This window comes from Tachyglossus aculeatus, chromosome 23 (assembly GCF_015852505.1).
Source record: "Tachyglossus aculeatus isolate mTacAcu1 chromosome 23, mTacAcu1.pri, whole genome shotgun sequence".
NCBI lineage: Eukaryota > Metazoa > Chordata > Mammalia > Monotremata > Tachyglossidae > Tachyglossus > Tachyglossus aculeatus.
Window position 1 is genome coordinate 41,870,298 of NC_052088.1, and position 6,985 is coordinate 41,877,282.

Below are 6,985 nucleotides of genomic sequence, written 5' to 3' on the forward strand. Positions count from 1 at the left end.
ATTGAATGAATGAATGAAAGAATGAATAATCATCATATCATGATGAGAAGCAGCGTGGCTCAGTGGCAAAGAGCCCGGGCTTTGGAGTCGGAGGTCATGGGTTCAAATCCCGGCTCCACCACTTGTCAGCTGTGTGGCTTGGGGCAAGTCACTTGTCTTCTCTGGGCCTCGGTTACCTCATCCGTAAAATGGGGATGAAGACTGTGAGCCCCCCGTGGGACAACCTGATCACCTTGTAACCTCCCCTTGTACTATGTGCTTTGCACATAGTAAGCGCTTAATAAATGCCATTATTATTATTATATCATATAATAATATCAATCAATCGATCAATCGTATTTATTGAGCGCTTACTGTGTGCTTACTGCACACAGTAAGCGCTCAATAAATACGATTGATCGATTGACTGCAGAGCACTGTATTAAGCGCTTGGGAAGTACCAGTTGGCAACAAATGATAAATACGATAATATCAGTAAATAAATAATAAATTAATAAATGTGCATCAATAAATAATAAATTAATAAATAATATGATGATCAAATGGGGATTAAGACTGTGAGCCCCCCGTGGGACAACCTGATCACCTTGTAACCTCCCCAGTGCTTAGAACAGTGCTTTGCACATAGTAAGTGCTTAATAAATGCCATTATTAGTGAGAAGCAGCGTGGCTCAGTGGAAAGAGCCCGGGCTTTGGAGTCAGAGGTCATGGGTTTGAATCCCAGCTCTGCCACATGTCTGCTGTGTGACCTTGGGCAAGTCACTTAACGTCTCTGAGCCTCAGTTCCCTCATCTGTAAAATGAGGATTAAGCCTGTGAGCCCCACGTGAGACAACTTGATCCCACTGTATCCCCCCAGCGCTTAGAACAGTGCCTTGCACATCGTAAGTGCTTAACAATTGCAATCATTATTATTATTATACATTCATTCAATCGTATTTATTGAGCGCTTACTGTGTGCAAAGCACTGTACTAAGCGCTTGGGAAGTACAAGTTGGAAACGTATAGAGACGGTCCCTACCCAACAGCGGGCTCACAGTCTAGAAGGGGGAGACAGACAACAAAACAAAACATATTAACAAAATAAAATAAATAGAATAAATATGTACAAGTAAAATAAATAAATAAGTAGAGTAATAAATATGTACGAACATATATACATAGTGACTTGAATATAGATAGCACACCCCTCTAAATCATCAGCATCATCATCAATCGTATTTATTGAGCGCTTACTGTGTGCGGAGCACTGTACTAAGCGCTTGAAATGTTTATCCCAACCAAAAATTTGGTAACCCAGTTTCCTGGCTATGCGTATGCTAGGTATCTAAGCATGGGGACTTTCCTTTTTTCAGAGCAGTAGTTGCCCCAAATCAATCAATTAATCAATGGTATTAATATTAATATATGGAGGAGGAGGAGGGAGAAGACGGATTCCAGGGAAGCAGCATGGCATAGGGGGGCAGGCCTTGGAGCGCGAGAAGGTCACGGGTTCTAATTCCGCTCCTCCACTTGGAAGGTCATGGGTTCCAATCCCGCTCCTCCACTTGTCTGGAAAATGGGGATTAAGACAGGGAGCCCCGGTGGGCTCGGCTGCACGCAGGAAGCGCCCAATAAGTAGGCCTTCCCAGACTGAGCCCCTTCCTTCCTCTCCCCCTCATCCCCCTCTCCATCCCCCCCATCTTACCTCCTTCCCTTCCCCACAGCACCTGTATATATGTTTGTACAGATTTATTACTCTATTTATTGATTTATTTTACTTGTACCTATCTATTCTATTTATTTTCTTTTGTTGGTACGTTTGGTTTTGTTCTCTGTCCCCCCCTTTTAGACTGTGAGCCCGCTGTTGGGTAGGGACTGTCTCTAGATGTTGCCAATTTGTACTTCCCAAGCGCTTAGTACAGTGCTCTGCACATAGTAAGCGCTCAATAAATACGATTGATGATGATGATGACCTTCTCGCCAGCTGGACACATAGGGAGCGCCTAACAAGTTGCCAATAAATGCACAAATATCATCGTTTGAATCTTATTTAGCAGCCCACTCGGGGAGTTGAGTGGACGCCTCTGCCCTTCCCTCCTGGGCCCCCCCCCGGGGGGTTGGGGGGTCCTGGGATCAAATCATCACATGGCATCACATCAAAGTTCACATCAAAGGGCTGCTCCTCTGAACACTTCACACCTGCCTTCCCTTGCACATAAAAGCCCCAGGTCCCAGCAGGCTCCCAAGTTGGGGAAATGGAGAAATAATGGAAAAATGGAGAAATCCCTTCCTCCGTTTTGGGGGGCTGGGGGGGGGGGGGGGAATTCAGCCAAGAAGGGGAAGCGCTGGCCAAGTGACCCCATCATCATCATCATGGTATTTGTTAAGCGCTTAACATCCCCATTTGACAGATGAGATAATGATGGTATTTGTTAAGCGCTTACTATGTGCCAAGCACTGCTCTAAGCGCTGGGGAGACACAAGGTGATCAGGCTGTCCCCCGTGGGGCTCCCAGTCTTCAGCCCCATTTGACAGATGAGATAATTATAATAATAATAATAATAATAATGATGGCATTTGTTAAGCCATTTGAGACCCGATTATCTTGTGTCCACCCCAAAGATTAGTAGAGTGCTCGGTTCATAGTAAGTGCTTAACAAGTACCATAATTATTCTATTAGTGTATTCAAGGCCCTGCTGAGAGCTCACCTCCTCCAGGAGGCCTTCCCAGACTGAGCCCCTTCCTTCCACTCCCCCTCGTCCCCCTCTCCATCCCCCCACCTTACCTCCCTCCCTTCCCCACAGCACCTGTATATATGTATACATGTTTGGACGTATTTTTTTTACTCTATTTATTTATTTATTTATTTATTGTACATGTTTGTACATATTTATTACTCTATTTATTTATTTATTTTACTTGTACCTATCTATTCTATTTTATTTTGTTAGTATGTTTGGTTTTGTTCTCCGTCTCCCCCTTTTAGACTGTGAGCCCGCTGTTGGGTAGGGACTGTCCCTAGATGTTGCCAATTTGTACTTCCCAAGCGCTTAGTCCAGTGCTCTGCACATAGTAAGCGCTCAATAAATACGATTGATGATGATGACGATAGTGTATGTCATTGTGCTTTCCCCTCGGAGCTCTGAACTCCGTTCTGAGCTAAAATCACCGGTAGCTTCACTTTCAATCACACGCTTTTCAAATTTCCTTCACCTCTGGATAACCTAAATCCAGATATCAGGATTTTCCGTGACAGTGATCATTCAGTCGAATTCACTGAGTGCTTACCAGGTGCAGAGCGCTGGACTGGAGGGAGTAAAATCCAAGACACACTCCCTGATGAAGAACTCAGAAACGTTTAATGCTACTTTCCCTTTTAAAGATCATTTTATTTTAATAGTTATGAGGCCTTTGTCAAGGTTTTCCCCAGGTGTCTGCGTGAGAAACGTGAGTGTGAGGATGGAGGCAGGGAGGAGATTCACTGACTGGCGAGAGAATTGGGGGCCATAGCGGCGATGAGACACGGGGTTAAATTAAAAAAAAACTAAATTAAAATATGTGACTCTCATTAGCGGTTTGTGGATATGCCTCTTTCAGCTCCACAGCCCTTATGTACATAGGTACTTGTCCCTATCTATTCTATTTATTTTATTTTGTTAGTATGTTTGGTTTTGTTCTCTGTCTCCCCCTTTTAGACTGTGAGCCCGCTGTTGGGTAGGGACTGTCTCTATATGTTGCCAATTTGTACTTCCCAAGCGCTTAGTACAGTGCTCTGCACACAGTAAGCGCTCAAGAAATACGATTGATTGATTAAGTGCTTACTATGTGCGAAGCGCTGTTCCAAGCGCTGGGGGCGGATGCAAGGGGATCAGGTTGTCCCACGTGGGGCTCCCAGTCTTCGCCCCCATTTGACAGATGAGGAAACCGAGGCTCGGAGAAGTGAAGTGACTTGCCTAAGGTCACACAACAGACATGGGGAGGAGCCAGGATTAGAACCCATGACCTCTTGTCTTGTTTTGTCTCCCCCTTTTAGACTGTGAGCCCACTGTTGGGTAGGGCCTGTCTCTAGATGTTGCCAATTTGTACTTCTCAAGCGCTTAGTACAGTGCTCTGCACATAGTAAGCGCTCAATAAATACGATTGACGATGATGATGATGACCTCTGGCTCCCAAGCCAGGGCTCTTTCCACTGATGGCTGCTTCTGTTAAGTGCTTTACTATGTTCCACGCACTGTACTAGACGCTGGGGTAGAGACAGGCTGGACACAGTCCCTGTCCCACAGGGGGCAAAATGGATCCCCATTTTACAGATGAGGTAACTGAGGCCCAGAGGAGTTAGGGGACTCCCCCGAGGTCACCCTGCAGCCGAGCTGGGATCAGAACCAAGTTTCCAGAAATCAGTCCGGCAGCCCAGGAGGTTACAGAAAATACTCGATTTTCTCCAATGAGAAAAGGCTCCAATGAGGCTGGCCATTATCCAGAATAATAATAATAATAATAATAATATTAATAATGGCATTTATTAAGCGCTTACTATGTGCAAAGCACCGTTCTAAGCGCTGGGGGGATACAATGTGATCAAGTCGTCCCACGTGGGGCTTACAGTCTTAATCCCCATTTTTGCAGATGAGGTAACTGAGGCTCCGAGAAGTGAAGTGACTTGCCCAAGGTCACACAGCAGACTTCTGGGGGAGTCAGGATTCGAACCCATGACCTCTGACTCCAAAGCCCGAGCTCTTTCCACCGAGCCACGCTGCTTCTCTAGAAGAGAAAGACAAGCAGGAATCCCCGGAGAAACAGCAGGAATATTTGGTCCACTCCCCATAAATATGTTGCCAATTTGTACTTCCCAAGCGCTTAGTACAGTGCTCTGCACATAGTAAGCGCTCAATAAATACGATTGATTGATTGATTGATAAAGACATCATCATCATCAATCGTATTTATGGAGCGCTTACTGTGTGCAGAGCACACAGTAAGCGCTCCATAAATACGATTGATGATGATGCAGAGCAATCGACACTTGACCCCCAGTTAAAAGCCGAAGAGGGCAGAAATAGTATTTGTTAAGCGCTTACTATGTGCCAAGCACTGTTCTAAGTGCTGGGGAGACACAAGGTGATCAGGTTGTCCCACGGGGAGCTCCCAGTCTTCATCCCCATTTGACAGATGAGATAATTATAGTATTTGTTAAGCGCTTACTATGTGCTAAGCACTGTTCTAAGCGCTGGGGAGACAAAAGGTGATCAGGTTGTCCCCCGGGGGGCTCCCAGTCTTCATCCCCATTTGACAGATGAGATAATTATAGTAGTTGTTAAGCGCTTACTATGTGCCAAGCACTGTCCTAAGCGCTGGGGGGACACAAGGTGATCAGGTTGTCCCCCGTGGGGCTCCCAGTCTTCATCCCCATTTTCCAGATGAGGCCCAGAGAAGTGAAGCGACTTGCCCCAAGTCACCCAGCTGACAAGTGGCGGGGCCGGGATTCGAACCCGTGACCTCTGACTCCAAAGCCCGGGCTCTTTCCGCTGCTTCCCTACCATACCTTCACCCAACAAGGTCAGGCCCTTTCAAACCCTCCGGGTTGGAGGAGCTGAAATATCGTAGCCTAGTGGGTGGAGCCCGGGCCCCAGAGTCACAATAATAATAATAATAATAATAACAGTAATAATAATAATAATAATAATAATAATAATAATGGTATTTGTGAAGCGCTTACTATGTGCCAAGCACTGTTCTAAGCGCTGGGGAGGTTACAAGGTGATCAGGTTGTCCCATGGGGGGCTCACAGTCTTCATCCCCATTTTCCAGATGAGGTCACTGAGGCCCAGAGAAGTGAAGTGACTTACCCAAGGTCACACAGCTGACAAGTGGAGGAGCCGGGATCTGAACCCATGACCGCTGACTCCAAAGCCCAGGCTCTTTCCACTGAGCCACTTGTCTGCTGTGTGACTTTGGGCAAGTCCCTTTGCTTCTCTGGGCCTCAGTGACCTCATCTGTTAAATGGGGATGAAGGCTGTGAGCTCCACCTGGGACAGGGATTATGTCCAACATAATTTGCTATAATAATAATAATAATAATGGTATTTGTTAAGTGCTTACAAGTTCTAAGCGCTGGGGAAGATACACTGGTCAGCACATAGTAAGCGCTTAACAACTGCTATTATAAGCAGTGTGGGTCAGTGGAAAGAGCCCGGGCTTGGGACTCAGAGGTCATGGGTTTGAATCCCGGCTCCGCCACTTGTCAGCTGGGTGACTTTGGGCAAGTCACTTCACGTCTCTGGGCCTCAATGACCTGATCTGTAAAATGGGGATGAGGACTGTGAGCCCCCCGTGGGACAACCTGATCACCTGGTGTCTACCCTGCTGCTTTGAACAGTGCTTTGCACATAGTAAGCCCTTAATAAATGCCATTATTATTATTATTATTTATTATTAAAATGGGGATTAAGACTGTGAGGACCCCGTGGGGACAACCTGATCACCTTGTAACCTCCCCAGCGCTTAGAACAGTGCTTTGCAAATAATAAGCGCTTAATAAATGCCATCATTATTATTATAATTATTACAAGGTGATCAGGTTGTCCGAGGTGGGGCTCACAGTCTTCATCCCCATTTTCCAGATGAGGGAACTGAGGCCCAGAGAAGTGAAGTGACTTGCCCAAAGTCACCCAGCCGACAAGTGGCGGAGCCCGGATTTGAACCCATGACCTCTGACTCTCAAGCCCGGGCTCTTTCCACTAAGCCACGCTGCTTCTCTATCTGTTGTCTCCTCCCCCCCACCTTGTGCTTAGTACAGAGCCTGGCACATAGTAAGCGCTTAACAAATACCATTATTATTATTTGACCACAAATCAGTCTTTCTGCATGTCACGAGATTTCGGCCTCCCCCTGCAGACGGTAAGCTGGTTGAGGAAGGAAACGTGTCTATTAATTCAAGCGCTTAGTACAGTGCTCTGCACATAGTAAGCGCTCAATAAATACGATTGATGATTGATGATTAATA